Raw genomic sequence first — 19,074 nt, 5'->3', positions numbered from 1 at the left:
ATTAAACTCTCTCATTTCCTTCCGGCGGGAGGCAGAGATGCTCTGGAGGAAAATACAGGAATTGATTCACAAGCACAAAAATCAACAGCCCCAGTGTACGGGGGTGGGGAAAGCGTTTTCCTGAAATATATGAGTGGCCTTGGCATCGCGGCAGTATGTATGGTTTATACCTCACACACCACAGGATGCTGAAGATGGTCATTTCCTGGCCCTCCAATGCCGGTTCTCCAGTGACGGGGGCATTCTGACTAGCCAATATAGCACGGTTGCTTTTCTCTTGACTTTGAGTCTTTTCACTACTGAAAGAAAGCAGGCTTTCTTGGTGGAGGGAAGGTGTGACGGTAGACTTCAGAGAACAACTTCGAGAGCTAGCTGGTCTTGGTTTCTCTGTCTAGTATAAGAATTTCCACAAGTGAAACCTTCCCACACAGCGTAGCGTTGACATGAATTTACAGCACATTGCTTAGAATGGAAGCAAGAGAACACCCACCCCTCTATCAGATAGGTCTTTAACATGTAAGTAGAAGTGGGCGCTGATCATTTTGTTGGAACTATGCAATGTACAAACTTGATTGTGACAACATGGGCAATAGAGATTAGACATGTTTCTCTTTTTTATTTTTGGTACATAATTCTGTTTTCAGTAGTTTGCTTAGGTTTTTATCTTTTTGGTAATTTGGAGCATATGCACATGTACACATGGAACTGATGGAAGGAACACCTCAATGTGATACTAATTTACCGCTAAACAAGGTTGATATTCAGTCAGCACAGGGAGGCAACGATGGCCTTCACTTTGCTCTGGTGTCATGGATATAACAATCATTTCTTTCATATGCTTGTTAACATTGTCCATTCTTGGACATGAGCAAGGTGGTCCACTTCCACTTAGACTTTTAAGAACCTGTATGAGCTGCTTCCTGTGACATGAAGGCCCACAGTGCCAGAGATGGAATCAACCATGCAGAAATGAGAGACCCTAAAAACTCCTCAGTGAATATAAGACTTAGAAAAAGTTGAAAACCCCAGACTCACAGGGTAGTAAGCACACCTTATCTGGAAAACAAAATGCATGTCACCTGGTTGACACTTGGCTGATCACAGTGAGTGATAAGGTAAACCAATGTCAGGAGAGGATAGATTCTTCTAGAACTAAAATAGTATGGGGACTTTAGAAAACTTAGACTCAGAGATTGTCATACACACACACACACACACACACACTCTGGTATGGCAAGTGGAAAAGGGGATAAAAATTATTCTGTATTTTGCGGGGCTGGGGATATAGCCTAGTGGCAAGAGTGCCTGCCTCGGATACACGAGGCCCTAGGTTCGATTCCCCAGCACCACATATACAGAAAACGGCCAGAAGCGGCGCTGTGGCTCAAGTGGCAGAGTGCTAGCCTTGAGCGGGAAGAAGCCAGGGACAGTGCTCAGGCCCTGAGTCCAAGGCCCAGGACTGGCCAAAAAAAAAATTATTCTGTATTTTGGGCTGTGCCTTGTGACAGTGGAGCTGAGTTTGACTGCTGTATTTTGTGCTGTGTGACTGGACTGGACTGGGCTCATGATTCTCAAGTCCGTGTCTTGTGGTTTGGGTTAAGCAAGAGCCAGTCCAACGCCAAAGGCCTCCAGGCACCTTACCAAATCATTTCTTGCTCCAGAAGCCCAGAAGCAGACCCAGGTCTCACTTCCTTTGGGAGACCAGCCTGACCAGCCAGGCAACCCCTGGGACATGGCCAGAGTCTCTCTGCTGAAATCAGCTGAGCAACAAGCAAACTGAAACAAAACCAGAATTCCATCATTCCCGCACAGCGTACCATTCCTGAGTCTAACATCAACACTGGATTTTAAAAACATGACTCATAACTCGTCCAAAAAGGTAGTCATTTTTCAATACTACCTGAAAACAGACACGTCTAAGTCAAAGTTTGGAAGGAATTTTCCACCGGGAGCCGGTAGCTCACGCCTATAATCCTAACTACATAGGAGGCTGAGATCTGAGGATTGCAGTTCAAAGCCAGCCCTGGCAGGGAAGTCCATGAGACTCTTACCTCCAATGAACCACCAGAAAACCAGAAGCGGCGCTGTGGCTCAAGAGGTAGAACACTAGCCTTGAACTGAAGAGCTCAGGGACAGTGACCAGGCTCAGAGTTCAAGCCCCATGACTAACCAAAAAAAAAAAAAGATCACAAAGAAATTTTCCTCTCAGAATGAATGTTTGGGGAAGAATCTTCCCGAATAGAGCAAGAGTCCTGGAATATTTCCTAACACAATGAAAGGCAACATCGTGCTTATAGTTAAAAGGGAAAGCGCAGCCACTTGAAGGGAGGATGGAGCAATAGTCCCCCTGTTTTCGAGCGTGATATTTGATTTGCAGTGCCGTGCAAAGCCACACATGCCAAATGAGCCGGGGACTCAGGTTTGCCGTGAACATCTGGAATGCCTAGGCTGGCACTTGCTTCAACGTCTTCTTCATCAGCACCGAGTTACTCGGGTGATCCTTCGATTTACCTGAAGCCATTAGACGAATAATGTATAAACCTACAAGAATGGAGCTCCTAACGTGATAAGTAACCAAACTCTGCAAGCCTATTAGAGTAGAAAATTGGAAGGGTTGCAGCCAATTATTAATAACACACGTGAACATGAGATGTCTAGTGAGTGCTTGGACTAGAGGGACAAATCACCCCTGGAGAAATAGTGGGAGCAGCGGTGGCAAGGCAGCAGCACCGAGGACAAATCCTGACAGGAAGAGTGTTTGGTGGGGCACAAGGATTTCAAAAAAGTGAGCTAACACAAAACCAAGTTTGTTTTGACGTTTAGAAAAACAATTGTCACCTCTCTGTCTCATATACAAAGGACATTTTTCATTTTGAGTTTCCGTTAATCAATTCAGAATGGAAAGAAGAGGATAAAATACTTAGTTCATCTAAGTTACATATACATTTTGATTTTTTTTTTTTTGCCAGTCCTGGGCCTTGGACTCAGGGCATGAGCACTGTCCCTGGCTTCCTTTTGCTCAAGGCTAGCACTCTGCCACTTGAGCCACAGCGCCACTTCTGGCCGTTTTCTGTATATGTGGTGCTGGGGAATCGAACCTAGGGCCTCGTGTATCCGAGGCAGGCACTCTTGCCACTAGGCTATATCCCCAGCCCACATTTTGATTTTACAAACATGGTATCTTCATCCTTCCGTTGAAGAGGGTGTAGACGGTCGGAGGTGGGGCACACCTGTAATCACAGTTGAGGCAAGAGGATCTCAAGGTCAAGGCCAACCTGAGTTACACAACAAGACCCTGTCTCAAAAGCAGGGTGCCAGAAGTTAGGCAAGACAGCCCAGCATGTAAAGAGCCCTTCATCTTAGTCCCCTGCTGGCGAGTGGCGGACACCTGTCTGTAACGGCTTCCTCAATCCCATGCTAGCTTTAGTAATGAAGATGGGGAGGGAAGAGGGCAGATCATAGAGAAACTAGAGAATCTTATTAGTTAAAATCAGTTAAAGAACTGTTGGGCAGAAGTTTCTGTGATGTCTTAGCATTCAAATGGCGAAGCTCCTGCATCTTATGCCCTCTAACTACACTGACGCGGTCAGGCTCTGTCGCCTGTCCCCTCGGAAGGACAGGCTCTTGAAACCTTGAGAAGCCTCTCTCTGCACTTCCATCTGTGGTTAATGAGGCTGCTTCTTGCTACTTATTGAAAGGCTTCTGCCACACTCGGCACTCCCACTACGTGTGGAAGAGTTCCGAAATGGCTTTTGCTTTTTGCCTTGCACTTGCGAGGCAAATACTTAAGCTATTCCTCCAGCCTGAACAATGCCTTTTTTAACCTTTATTGTCCAATAATATCTTGAGGTCACCTTCTAATCGTGTGTGTGTGTGTGTGTGTGTGTGTGTGTGTGTGTGTGTGTGTGTGTGTTTAGCAGGGCTCGTGCGCTACCCTTGAGCTTTTATACTCATAGCTAACACTCTACCACTTAAGCGACTGCTCCACTTCTGGCTTTTTTTTTTTGGCAGTTAACTGAATCTCACACACTTGCCTGGGCTAGCTTTGAACCTTGATCCCCAGATCTCAGCCCTGTGAGTAGCCAGTACCAGGCTAATCTTGAACAATATTTACTAAATAAAAGTACTTTGCAGAATGGTTGTTAGTGATAGCTACCATGCTAAGTACACTATCCGCCGCTTTATCATCAAGTAGACTCACAGCGCAGACTCCTAGGCACAAGTTTTCAAAATCACCTTTAGACTTCCCTTGGGAAGCCGCTAACATGGTGAGCTGTTCTGCACAGCCCAGCACACTTGGGTTCTCCCCTCTGCTGGGCAAATCGTGGCTTCAGTAGGAAAGCACCAACCAGCGTGGCTGCTTACCTTGTGAGGGGTTGTGCAAAGCCATCTTACCTCGTGGGGGGTTGTGCAAAGCCATCTTACCTCGTGGGGGGTTGTGCAAAGCCATCTCCTTAGCTGCCAGGGCCACTTGGGTGTGAGAGACCCGAGACTTTGTGAAGGAGGGCCAGACTTCTGCTTTCCACGTCTACCTTCGTGGGGTATGGTTCTTTCTGAGTAGCATCCAAATATCAACGAACTAGATCAATCAAAAGCAGGTAACTCCATCTGGAAAGTGATGTCCGCGTGGACTCTTCCCCAGCCTGTGAGGAAAGCTAAAGCAAGCAGTTTGCCAACAGCAAGCATGACAGCAATCAAAAACTGGTCCTTGACTACTTCCCACGTGGAACTTCAGTCATTACAGCCTTGCTGTTTCTAGAACCACTGTGTGCTAGTCAATGCAAAAGCCGGTGTGGGGACCATTTCCTGTCTGACCTCAACAAACCTCATCAAGCGAGCGCTGGTGGGAGTCCTGCCCTGGGAAAGGAGGCTGCTAACCCCCTCCCTCCATAGAACCCCCCCCCCAGCACACAGGAAGTGGGGCATTGTCCTCACCGTGCTGCAGAATCACCTTGGGAGTAGAAATCAGTTCGTGCAGCCCCTCTGCTGCTCTGACCTCAGAGGAGAGGGAGGCTTGCTGTGACTGGCGGGGAGAATGACCTAGAAAAGCAGCCACCGCAGATGGCTGGGCTGTGTGAGGGGTGAGACGACTGTGGAGGGAAGAGGGAGCGTGGCTGAAGGCAAATATTTGACCAACTGGATCCACATCTGCCGTCGGGGGAGTGAACGAGGAGGGGAGGGAGTGGCGCCAGGACCCATTCATGACAGAGCTGAAATCATCCCGCAAAGGCCCGGGCCCTACTGGTTCCACATCTCCCGCTGCCTTCAAATGACAGCAGACGATGACAGCAGACCAGATCCGTGTTAGGCTGGGCACTGGTGGCTCACGTCTATAATCCTAGCTACTTAGGGGGCTGAGATCTGAGGATCACAGTTCAAAGCCAGCCCACGCAGAAAGTTCTGAGCCCACCCCCCACTCCAATTAACCACCAGAAAACTGGAAATGGTGCTGTGGGTCAAAGGAGGAGAGCACTAGCCTTGAGGGGAAAACGCTCAGGGACAGAGCCTAGGCCCTGAGTTCAAGCCCCACAACCGGCACAAACACAGAAACAAAAACAAAAGCCCACAAGATCTGTGTTAGAAGAATCTGGATTCACATCCAGCCCCTGTCCACTGGTAGTTATACGTTCCAGAGGGAATTGTGTTACTCTCTGACTCAGCTTTTCAAGTGAAGAGAATACTGACGCTGCCTATCTCAGAGGCCGGACATGGGGCTTCTGAGAATGGACAGTTGAGCCTGGCCAATGGAAGGCAGTCTCCACACGCCTCCCGTCCCCTCCACACCGCGCCCAGGAGAACTTGCGTGTGCATGGCTATTGATAAGGCCAGCTGCACTGGGCATCGCAAAGCTGCCTAGAACGCACGGATGTCATGTTGAGCTTGTAGCTGTTTACAGTCAGCAGAAATCAATTCACAGCTAGCTTTGCTGGTTAACGTAGGCCTCAGGAAGACCTTGAGCAAAAAAAAAAAAGACAAAGACGCATTCAGTGGCAGTAAGTGAATCTGAATTTTCACTAAAGTAGAATCCGACCCAAGTGAAATAGCGTGAGATATAGCACTTCTTGCAATGGCCTGCCTCGATTATCAGGCAGAGGTTGGGGTCTTTACCTTCCAGTGGAGAGATGGTAAGAAATGAGCTTTTCTAAGGACCCCAAACTTATACTAGAAAGGAAACATCAGGGGTGTCTGTATCAGGCTTTATTATACACAAATGTATAGATGTGGTTGCTTGTCTTTGTGATTTTTCCATTTCTATTAAAGGATGTGTTTTCCCCATGGTGGCCCCATTTATTCTTGTTCTAAAAGAATAAAGAGATATCCTTTGATGGTAAGAATATCACACACTATGTTGCTGCTGAATACTTGATTAACTGTGTGGTTTGCCATCCTGTGGCTTTGCACAAGCGATTTAGATTCATGAAGTCATCTGCTCATCTTTTGGAAAGTAAACTGGTTAAGAAAGTAGGTGCTGGTAATATTCATTTCCTTTTTTAAACAACTCATATTTTTTCATTCTATCAGAGTCATAATTAATTTTGTGGCTCAGGTACACAGAGAGATTTAAAGCGGTGTTTATAAAGTGAATTAGCCTCTCCTTCATCTTATTTAGACTTCTCATTGTGAATATACTGGGGCTGTAATGGAGAGGCAATTTATGAGAAAGCTCTCCAGTGTCCTTGATTCTAGATCCTCTAGAGGATTTATTATTCCAGTTCCGCTCCTCCTTTGGGGACAAAAGACAGACGGAGTGGCTCTAAGACAACAGCTTCGACACTTTTCATCGTGTATATATGTGTACCTTATATACATCCACATACATGTATCTATAATATGCGCACGCGCACACGTGTATATTTGAAGCAGCTAGAGGGTCAAGCATCTGCACGCATCCTGGCTTCCCTCGCCAGCAAGCAAGTAGGACGTGTTCTTTGTCCTTGCAGCCCCGCGCCGTGGCTCTCGCAATGAGCCGTCACGGAGGACGTGGCCGGAGCTCCACAGGCGCGGTGTGAATGGTCGCAGGCGCCATGCGGGCTCCGGGTGTGCGAGGTCACTTTTGATCCTGCAGCCTGGAGTGGGCCCACAGGTCACGGCACCCAGTTCTGCTACTGCCCCCCTGTCTTTCCCTCAGTCCTGCGGGGGGTGGGGGAGGCGGGGGGGAAACCACATATTCTCTGTGCTTTCAAATTTTCTCAGCAGTTAAGTGTGAGGGGGTTTAGGGGAGACAAGCTCTAAGGCCTAAGATCTTCCAGCTCTACGGTCTTCCCATGTTTCTAGATACCAATTATGAAGTACTCACTTGGCCATTTCTTCTATCGACATGTTTAAATAGTAAGAGTCCTTATTCATGTTTAAATTATGCCCTCTTGTCTACAAGGAGCTGGTAGCGCTTAAGTCTCGAATGCCTTCCGAGGGCCTAGTATTTCAAGGCTTGGTCACCAGGGTAGTGTTATTGGAAAATGGTGGAACTTTGGAAAGGGGGGTCCACTGGGATGTCTTTAAGTCACTGGGGGTACGCCCTTGAAAGGCGTTATGAACTCCAGCCTCTTCTCTGTCCTCTGCTTCCTGGCCATGCGGTGCCGTTTAGCTTTACCTGGTGTTCCCGCCGTCATGGACTGCCTTACCACAGACCCAAAGCAATGGGGTCAACCAACCGTGGACTGGAGCCTCCAAAGTGAGGAGCCAAAATACGCCTTTTGTCTTGATAAGTTTATTCTCTCAGGTACTTGTTATAATAACCAATAGGTGACTAATAAAGAAGCCATACATACCACTAGCAAGAGAAAGCTAGTTACTGCCCAATATGGTAGCTAATAGTCCCACATGGCTTTAGACACTTACTTGTTCTGCCATTATGCTAGCCACATTCCAAGTAAACACAGGCTATGTGGGGCTAGTAGCATCTATATACAGGACACCATGGATATAAAACATTTCTATCACTCCAGAGATATTAAGATATACCAATGTGAACATTTAAGACTGATTAAAATACAGCCAAGCAGTTGGGTTAGCTTCAGTTCTTTATCACATATCAAGCCTACTTTATTGCCAGTAGTGATTGGTGGTCTTTCCCAAGAGTCCTTGGGACTCTCAAACCTACCCCTCCGTCCTCAGAGCCATGTTTTCCTTCTGACCCTCAGAAGCTCTTACCAGTGACACAAAGTGAGTAAACAGGTCTCTGCTTGGAGACTTTCCCCGTATAAAACTATCTCTCGATGAAGTTTCATATCTTTCCTTTCTTACTTATATGTCCACTGGGGGTGTTATTCCTTGGGTTGTTTTTTTTCACCATCCTTGAAATTCCCTGAGATTTGCAGTATCTTTTTCTAAGAATTTCTTTTCTGTCTAAATCAAGCACAGTATGTTTCTATGCTCGTAACGAAGAATGCTCACAGACGGAGACATTAGAACCAGCAATAGCTGTAAGAAACAGACTTCACAGTAATGAGGGAAATCTGGGATTGGTTATCAGGCCAACATGGGAGAAAAGAATGCAGGGAAGGATATGGTTCTGACAGGTCTTAGGGCAAAATGGAAAAATGGTTCAGCATAAACCGTTGTCCTGAGCCTTCAGTCACTGCCAAAAGCAAGAGGAACATCTAAACGTGAGGTGGGGCTTTCTACAAGGGTAGATCACTTAAAGAAAACTCAAATACACAAATTCTTGGCTTAAGGCCTGTCATTACACTTGGGGCCTATAAAAACCCTTATTTATCACTGCCATAGGCCCAAAGCAGGTCAAATTCAAACTCCAAGTTAGATCCCACAAGCCAATAAATTCACAATCTTGATGGATTTTCTATGTAAATGCAGGGCATTGATTAGGAAATAAGAAAAGCCTGCAAGTTGGAATAGGGATTTGGAAGGGTCTCATGGAATCTGAGCACTAGGGTCTTCTGACTCCCCGAATTCTTCCCTACAGGACAGGGAAGTCTCCCTTCCATCCTCTCCCAGGCCACTGCTGTCTTGAGGAAGAAGATTCCCTTATTTACTTCATCCAAGTAGAACTCATCTGCACACCACACACTCAGAACACTCTTAGGCCTCTAATTAGCTAGAACTAGAGTTAGGTTCCAGAATCTTCTCCGTAGAAAAGGCTTGCACCCCAAACAAATAGGTTATTTTAGCACAAGTCTGACCAAAACCTGTGGAGATATATGTGGCTCTCTGAAGGGCACCACCAGGGCAGGAACTAAACGCAAATGGAAATTGAGTTACATTTAGCTGATACAGGTAAATTTTCCAGAGATTTTGAATTTGGCCATCTGGGAACAGTAGCAGTTGTTTACTGATTTTGTTGACTAAAATCTGCCTTCATTGACAGTCCCTGCTGAATGAGTTTGAAATGGCAGACATTTTTTTTTTTTTTATAAAACACAATTAAACAAATACAAAAAATTGGGAGTTGGAGAGAGAGGAATATGGGGAGCAGATCTGTTATGGGTGAATAAGTGACACACAGTCTATAAAACTTTATCCCATATTTAGAGGAGCCCCAGGAAAACACTCCCTTCACCGAAGCCTTGGGAAATGCATGGGTTAGGTGAGGGCCAATTTTTCTTAATAAGCAAATTAATTATTGTTTAGCAGCATAATGGTTGCCCTATTCGGAAGGATGGGTTGCCTGGTACTTTCAGCAATCTCTAAATCTTGCCTACAAGAATACAAGCGCAGGGCTGGGAATATGGCCTAGTGGTAAAGTGCTCGCCTTGTAAGACTACAAGCGCAGTCCTCTCTCTCATCAGAGGGGGAGCCTGTGGGGAACGAGGAAAGGGAGGAAAGGAGTCCGCTTTGATAGTCTTCTCCCAGCAGATTCAATGGAATCCCAGCCCCTCCTTGAGTTCTTCCGTGTCTGCTCAACCCCCCCTCTCGCTCCCCCTTAAAGTGGCAGTAAAAGCTGCTATGCTAGAAGAGTTTACTGGAAATCCCTGGAGCATACCCTTTCTGGTAAAATAGTTAATAAAAAAATACACTGTATTTTCTCTGGGGGAATGGGAGAGATACGTTCTTTCTCTGAAGGATTCAAAGATGTGATGGGCAACAAAGACTTAAACCAGCCGAAACAGTTTTTGTTGCTTCTAACTAAGGATGCTCATTGATAAAGGAACTGGAACCAGAAATGGTCATAGGAATGTATTCAGTTATCAAGTTTCCAGCACTAGGCATCATGACATTTCCCCTAAGCATTTCAATCAGAAAGATCAGAGCGTTCAAACGAATTCTAGCGGGCACATGCTGAGTCTCTGGGACATCTGGACCAGCGCACACTCAGCAGCAACACGCGTCTTACATGGGAAGAGCTCCAACGTCCCTACTTTTTTTTTTCTCTTGTTCAAAAAGGATGTTAAAAGTGGCTTGGGGAAAAAACTAAATTATATAGACGAGTCTAGATTTGAGTAATTCACTGGCATTAGTAAACAAATAATGTGCAAGAAAGGGAGAGAGCTTCAGCCACCCTCCGAATCTTGAAAGAGAAAGAATTGGTTTGTATATAATGCTGTGACTTTAGATACTTTATCTTTGGTTCAGATGAAAGCTTTCTAAATCTTGCTCTTCTAAAATTCAAAGTGCTGAACTAAGCAAAGCATTCTAAAGAGAAAGGCCCAGCAAGAGGACATATTTAATCATTTTTGATAATTATATCATTGTAAATTACAATCTTCTGTTCTTGTCTTTATCACAGGTATACTGAAGTAACATGTTTGTAAGTAACCATTACAAACATTTCAAGTGTTACTGTATTTAACAAGAAAAGTAGGAATGTCTTGAATGGAGGACTCTCCGACTAGGTAATAAGGTTTTTGCAGGATTTGGGGAAACATATGTACTGTAAAACTGGCATAAGATAAAAATATTAAACATTATTTTAAAACAAAATGAAATATTAAATAATATAATAAACCATAAATATAATAATAAAAGTAAATAAAATATTATTTAAAACTGGCATAAAATAAGTATTTCATTGGAAATAAAAATATTTCCAATAAAATTGGCATAACCTGTAGAAAATAAGACTAGCTGCCTAAAAATAAAATAGAATCAACAACAATTAGAAGTAATCAAATTTATCAAGTAATGGCACTTGCCTAGCAAGCATGAGGTCCCAAGCACCTACTGCCAGCTACAAAAAGAGTTTAGTAATTTTGTCAGTGTGATCATCCTACTAAAATAACAGTATGTCAGAGAATACCAACCACAAATTAAAAAGAAGAACCTTAAGTCATAGTGGCAACAAAATCAATGAGCTGACCAAGAATCCTAAGTCTCCTACGGAAAACCAAAATGAGATCAATATAGAAGTTCTGAAGAATGGGAGATGTTTCATGCTCTTAAATGGACATATACTTAGTAGCTTAAATACGTCATGTATTTTAATTAATCCATAATTCCAGTGCAATCATAATCATGATAAGAAATCAAAATTTTCATTAACACAAACTTATATGACCAACCATCTACAAGAATAAAACACCTAAGTCCATCTTGAAGTTAGAGGATTTCCCACTTAGAGAATAAAGTATATGGGGCTGGGGATATAGCCTAGTGGCAAGAGTGCCTGCCTCGGATACACGAGGCCCTAGGTTCGATTCCCCAGCACCACATATACAGAAAACGGCCAGAAGCGGCGCTGTGGCTCAAGAGGCAGAGTGCTAGCCTTGAGCGGGAAGAAGCCAGGGACAGTGCTCAGGCCCTGAGTCCAAGGCCCAGGACTGGCAAAAAAAAAAAAAAGTATAGTCCCATAAGGTGTAGTAACAGTGGCGAAGAGGATGGTGGAATGCTGGTTTACGAACAGGAAGCTAATGGAGTATTACTACACCAGAGGAACTTAACAGATGAAACAGAGACCCTGCAAACCCACATGGAAAGAACAGACATTTTAGTAGCGAGTTATGGGAAAACCATTTATTCTGTAGGGGAAAATAACCTTGCATCTTTATGTACAGTAAAAAGAACTTACATAGTTGGCATCAAACAAAACCTATATGTGAAAGATAGAATTCCGAGTAAAATCAAAGCAAACCACCTAAGATCAAACCTTTCTTTCTATGGTGCTGAGGCATGAATCTCACACGTGCTAGACAAACTGTCCACCATTGCACTACATGCAGCCAAGATCTTTCCTTCCTTCCTTCCTTCCTTCTTTCCTTCCTTCCTTCCTTCCTTCCTTCCTTCCTTCCTTCCTTCCTTCCTTCCTTCCTTCCTTCCTCCCTCCCTCCCTCCCTCCCTTCCTTCCTTCCTTCCTTCCTTCCTTTCTCCCTCCCTCCCTCCCTCCCTCCCTCCCTCCCTCCCTCCCTCCCTCCTTCCGTCCTTCCCTTCCTCCCTCCCTCCATTCTTTTCCTTCCCTTTTGCTTTCTCTTTTTTCTTTCTTTCTTCTTTTTGTTAATTTTGTTTTTGTTAGTACAGGGGCTTGAAGGCAGGGCCCAGATAGCTAAACTGCCCCTTGACTTTTCCATTTAAGGCAATGACTCTACCAGTACAGCCATAGGCGACTTCTGGCTTTTTGGTGGTTAATTGGAGCTAAGAGTCTCATAGACTTCCCTACCTAGGATGGATTCAAACTGATATTCTGGGTGACATTGTCCAAAAAGAAATGTACTCGACCTGACTTATGGAATTGTAACAACTCTGAACATTACCTTTATAATAACAATTAATTTTTTTAACCTGAGATCCTCAGATCATAGCCTTCTGTGTAGCCACAGGCATGAACCACTGGTACCTGGCAATAATTTCTTCATTATAAATTTTTTTACAACTAGAAAAATAAAACCAATTGAAATTGTTTTAAGAAAGTGAGAAAAGTATTAAGTGAAGTAAGCCAGACCCAAAGAAACATAGACTGCATGGTTTCCCTCATTTGTAGGATAGTCATAGAAGAGGATCACAATAGCTCAATAGCTTTGTACCATATAAGATGATGCTAAGCAAACCAAGATTTGGAAACAAGAGGTTTTTCTTTGTTGTTGTTATGTGAAATTATTTCTTTCTTCTTTCATTTGTTCCCTATGGTTTATCCCCTGTTGTCACTGTATTTGATTTTGGTATCCTGGGTATTGTATATGCATTTATCTGAATTAGGAAAGGGAAGGGGAACATCAAAATGGTGAGACAAAGGTTAAAGAGAGAACCAACACAACAGTGATACTCACAAGACGATGTGTTGGAAATGAAGTTTACAACTTGTGGGGGGGTGGGGGGAGGGAAAGTGGGAGAAAAATGAGGGAGGGGGTAACAATGTTCAACGAGAAATGTACTCACTGCCTTATGTATGTAACTATAACCCCTCAGTACATCACCTTGACAAGAGAATTAAATTTAAAAAGAGAGAGAAAGAAAGAAAGAGAGAGAGAGGAAGAAAGAGAAAGAGAAAGCAGGAAAGGGAGAAAGGTAAGTGAGAGTGAAAGGAGGGTGATATTTATTGGGGATATGATGTAGGCATGTGTGCAAATGTCACAGTGAAAGCCCCTTGTACAACTAGTGCATACCAATAACTTCCGCCCAGGTCTGGAGGCGTGACTCAGTGATAGAGGACCTGCTTAGCCAGCGAGAGGCTCAAGCTCAGTCCTCAGCACTGCCAGAAAGTAATAAATAAACAAGAAAAAAAATTGTAGCTCAACAAGATCTATTTTGGCACCAACTTAGAGGGGAAACATTTCAGAGATTTTGATGACACTGACGGTGATCATTTTGTCCGCCAGGGAGACTTTTGGAGGTTGACTTGTGGCTTACGTCTGTGCCGCACCTCTGAAAATCCGGCAAAGACATTTGTCTAGCAGTGAAAATGCTGCGATTCATTGTGGGCATCGTTAGCTCAGTGTTCAGAAAGACTCCGCCACCTCCTTCGCATAGGCCCATTGCACAGATGATTGAGTTCCTCAAGCTTTGCTTTATACATACCGCTAATCATTCCTAGCTGTGACTTCCCTTTAAATAAAGCAAACAGGAACCAGAAAAGTATGCTTAGCAGAGAGGATTCCCTGTACAAGGCATCATTTATTTTTATTTTATTGTAGATGTGGGGCTTGGGGGGCGGGGAGAGAAAATAATTAAATGCGTGCACTTCCTTATAACATGCTATCTCCACTAACTGAACTTCTAACCTGACATAAATACATTGCATACTGTAACCTGTTTCTCCTGATATTAACCTTGAGCCTGGCAACCCATAAATCATCCCTGAAACAGCTGGCGCTCAGCATTGGCCCTAAGGTACGTGATTACCATCATTTTATATATATATATACATATATACATCGGTATGCAGACATGAAAAATTCATTGAAGAGGTTGGTATTGTAAGACTTATTGTAATGAATTTTCTCAAAAACATAGATCATGCTTAAAATAGGTGTCTTCTTATTATAATGCAGCCATTTATATCTTCCAGAATTACCTTGCCTATAGCTCAGCCATTTTCTTAAAGTCAAACATGATGGTACCTGAACAGATTTACTGCCTCATTTTGTACTGCTTAAAAGTAGACTTTTTTGTAGTTTATTGGAGACAAGTGTCTCTTGGACTCTCTTATCCAAGTTGGCTTCAAGCCATGATTCTCAGCCCTCAGCCTCCTGAGTAGCTAGGATCACAGGCGTGAGCCACCAGTGCCTAGCATTTTCGTTTTTTCATTTTTCCCTCTGCAAGGGAATCATTTGGAAAGGCAATCCTATGGATATTTTCCAATTATGAGCACATCAGGAAATACCCTTGAATAGTACGCTTCTTAGGGCTCATCAGGCTGATGAGTTCTGCACAACGCAAAGCATAGTTTGTCCTATGGACACTTACTTACAAATAAAATTGTGGAGGGGGCAGGATTCGCCCACGTGGACCCACGCTTCAGGCGGGGAACCAGAAGCCCTTCGGTGTGCTTTGTAGGCCCAGGCCTGCGTGGACGGCCTGCTGGGCGTGGCCCGGTGAAATCCACCCAACTGTCGTGATCCGGGAAGCCTTGTGAAGCCACTCTCCCCCCCACCACCACGTCCCCACCTCCAGCAGCCTGAGGGGGGGGGGAGCTATGTCCTGCAACTGGAGGAGAAGGATTCGAGCCAGCCCCGTCCTTCCTGCTCCCCACCGGACGCGCTGCGTTTCGTTTCACTTGTGGTTTTTAATGTTTTCCTCCTCTAACATGCCTGGCCGGGTTTCTAAACAGCCAGAGCCAAGCAGCCAGAGCCAAGCAGCCCGGCCCGGGGGACACCGAGCTGCTGCGGCCTCGCTCTGCGTCCTCAGTCCCCAGCCTCTCTCCAGTGTGAGTCCCAAACTCCCCAATGAGACCGGAATAAGGGCTACCACCCCCCCCCCCAGGACTGGAGGCCTTTTGGGGCTTTGTTGTGGGGGTACCGGGGCCTGAAGTCAGGGCCGGGGTGCTGTCCCTCAGCCAGCTCAAGCCTGGCACTCTACCCCTGGAGCCGCCCATCCGTCCCCACCTTTTTCTCTTTTTCCGAGTTTGATCGAAGTTTATTAAATCTCTGTATAGAAATATCACAACGAAACCGTTTTGTACAATGACTATTCATTATAAAATCCATACTTATTTACCATAGAAGAGCGTTCCTCCCTTGTTTCTCTCTCTCTACTTTCTTCCTTTTTTCTTTCTTTTCTTATACATTCCTCTAAAAACCAAGGGTCTCAAATATGTAGATATTGAAACAAAGGAGTATACTTAGGGATGATTATGAAAAGCCCCATCATGGAACAGGTAGTGATATTGTAGATACTAACGACAAAACCCTTCTGATTATAGACCTTTTTAAACAGAAAAATAATATCAAATGTCAAAGAAAAGACTTTCTTCCCATCAGTAAGAGATCCTAACTTCCACCTTCCCAGTGACTCATTGAGAGCTAAGGGTGTCATCAGCTCTCTTTCCCAGGCTGGCTTCGAACCCCCATCCTCCATTCTCAGCTTCCTGAGATGCTAGAGGGTCACAGGCTTGGGGGGGGGGGGCAACTGCCCTTTTAGAGACCTCCATTCCAATCCGGCCACTTTCCGAGTCCTAGAACTTGGGGCTTAGCATGTATCTGGGGACAGGGCAGGCGGCATCTTGCTCACAAGGAACAGTGTGCCTTTTTCTGGTGGAAAAGCAAATACCTGCCACGCCTGCTCAGCAAGCTCCAGGGGCTCGGCGGGGGGGTGGGGGGGGGGACACGCTGTCCTGGCCATCAGCGTCCAACACCCTGAGCAGAGAACAGGTGGAGACTTTGATGTCAACAGGCAGGGATTCCTCGGCCCCACAAGGGTGACACTCCGGGAAGAAGCGAGGGCCGAACAACAGTCTTCATTCATTCATTCATTCCGGCCCCAAACAAATGCACAAGGCCCAGCCCTGCGCAGGCACCGCGGGGCCCGCCTTCCCCACGCCACCGTCGCAAGCGCGGGTGGGTGCCGCTGACAGTGCTCGCTCTCAGGCCACGACTGTCATCAGGTTGTTCCGTTTTGCATTTCCGGCCCAGGGACTTGAGTTCAAGGCCTGGGAACTGGTCCTGAGCTTTCGTTGTTTGAGGCTAGTGTTCTACTACTTCAGCCACACTTCCACTCGTGGTCGTTTCTGGGGAGCAATCGGAGGGAAGAGTCTCATGGACTTTCCTGCCCGGGCTGACTTTGAACTGTGAGCCTCAGGTCTCAGCCTCCCGCATTGCTAGGGTTATAACGAAGAGCTATCGGCGCGTGGCATTGTCACCGGGTTGGATCTCTTTCAGAGACAGGATTAACAAATGACACGTGGGTCATTTCACAAGTTTCTACATTTTGTGGGGGTGCCGCCAATAATTTAGAAGCCTAGATCATCTTTCCTTAAAGCAACCTGAATAGGATCCGGTGCGCCAAGTTAAAATGACAAGCAGCCAAGGACAAGTGATCGAGCCACAGGCCTACTCTTCAGGCCTCTGGGCACACAGTTCCTTCTAAATTATTCAGCACATTTAGCCACTACTGACAATCAACCAACTGGCTACGATAACTTGTGTCTGAAAGAGCTATTAAAACAGTAAGTTTGCTTCAATCTTCAAGTGCTGGGGGATTTCAGTGCAGGTGGGTTTGAGGGCAGGGCCAGGCCTTGTGCACTGTATGATCTATGATGATAAACGTGCCCCATCCAGCCAGCCATCCACAGGGATGTGGCTACCAGCACCGGGCTTTGCAATTCACCCAGTTCCGGAAGCACTCTCCACCTTCACATCTTAACGCAGTGGCAGGCCTTACAGTAAAATTAGAAACTGCGTTGGATAAGGCCTTATGATATGTTTCTATGGTCATTGAATCATCTGAGCTCCAAGTGCAAGGAAATAGTAGTGACCCTTAACACTTTCTCTCTCTCTCTCTCTCTCTCTTTTTGGTGTTTGCTTTGTATTTGAACTCAGAACCTTGCTTTCTCCTAGGACTTTCCCACCTTCATAAGACCACCATTGTTTGGCTTATTTGGCCTACACCCAACCAATGGGAGACAAGCTTTGTTACACTAAGGGGCATACCTGTAAGCCCAGCTCTCAGAAGGCAGAGGTGAAAGATCATCAATTCAAAAGTCAGCCTGGGCCACCTTGCAAGACCTCATCTTCAAACTACTCTGCCAACCCAAAACACAACCCAAAAAGCTTGTTCCTTATGCTATCATAACAAGTAATCAGGTTCTATAGAAATGATCCCTAAAAATAGAAATACATACGATTGATATCCAGGTGCTTCCTCTGGATAGACTTTTTGTTGGGAATGGGAAGGGCTATCTTGGAGCTTTAGTTCTAGTTCCCCTGTCGTCACTATTCTGATGGCCATGGAATTCTTTTCCCGAAGTGTTGTGAGGGTAGTGGGGAGAGCCCAGAACCTTATACCACCCTGTTACTCTGTTTGATGTTTAGAATACACAGGTTCTGTACAAGACGGTGGTTTGCATCTTTACATTCTCACATGGAGAGTGAGAGGGAATGGAGGATATTTCAGTGATTTCCTGTAACCCTTCAGGCTATTCTGAGCCAGTCCAGCTGCTCCTCAAAAGCTAGCCATGGCTGAGAGAGCAGAAATGGGGAGCTGAGAAACAGGCAGCTTCATCTGGGGAGAGACAATGCCAGACACAATGGCTGCTCTCGTTTTCCAGGAGCTCCGGGGATGTGGAGAGGACCAGGGAGCTGCCTTGCAGGGCCCTGAGCCAGCCGCTATTAGGACAGCAGCTACAGATATGCAAATCAGTCGAGAGCAGCAATGGCCTAGCAAAGCTAGGGTGAGGAGAAAGGAAGGCACACTGGCTACCATTCAGGGGACACGGCTCCCTCGCTTCATGCCCCCTAGTATTTTGTCATCTCAACATCTTCAAGGGTGGTGGGGGGGGGGGCTGCCTTTACAGGCATTCAGATAACAGCCAGCCATGAGCTTCTTCACTATCCACAAGTCCAAGGGAAAGTTTCAATAGTGAAATATTGGAAGATGTTGCAGATGTTTATTATTAAGCAGAATGAATGTTAAGCATACCTGTTGTAATGCTGAAAACCGTGTGTGTGTGTGTGTGTGTGTGTGTGTGTGTGTGTGTGTGAGAGAGAGAGAGAGAGAGAGAGAGAGATCTGGAATATCTTTCAGTGAGTCATTTTTCATTAGTCACTTGTGTAAAATTCTGAAATGTCTGGCATATTCTTTAGATCTTACCATCAGTGGCAATAAAAAGGTGGTTAACTTGATCTGTGTAGTGGTTTTGGTATTTTAAGAGTGAATGCCAATGGTAGCTCCCATCACTACTTGGCTTTGGGCAATGAGCCCTGATTCTAAGGGGCAGGGGCAATACGTGCCGAATTCACTGGGGTGTGGCTGGATTCGCTCACAGATGCCCATTAACTAGCAAAAATGATGACTTCCACAATGCTGAGTTTCCAGGAAGCATGGTGAAACCTGCCGCACAGGCAGAGTTTGCCATGCTCAGATGCCACGTGCATTCACGGAACTACTAAAGGGACAGTCACCGGGCCCACCTCCAAGTGGAAATTTCTAGAATTGAGGCTGACAGCTATGGGATGGTTTCAGGTTGCAAAATGTAAGAAGGCACTGGAGTATCTGACTCCAGTCACTGTAAAGAATTTCTCTCGTTCGCAGCTT

Source organism: Perognathus longimembris, chromosome 12, assembly GCF_023159225.1.
Source record: "Perognathus longimembris pacificus isolate PPM17 chromosome 12, ASM2315922v1, whole genome shotgun sequence".
Taxonomy (NCBI): Eukaryota; Metazoa; Chordata; class Mammalia; order Rodentia; family Heteromyidae; genus Perognathus; species Perognathus longimembris.
Note: the sequence above shows the minus strand (reverse complement) of the source record.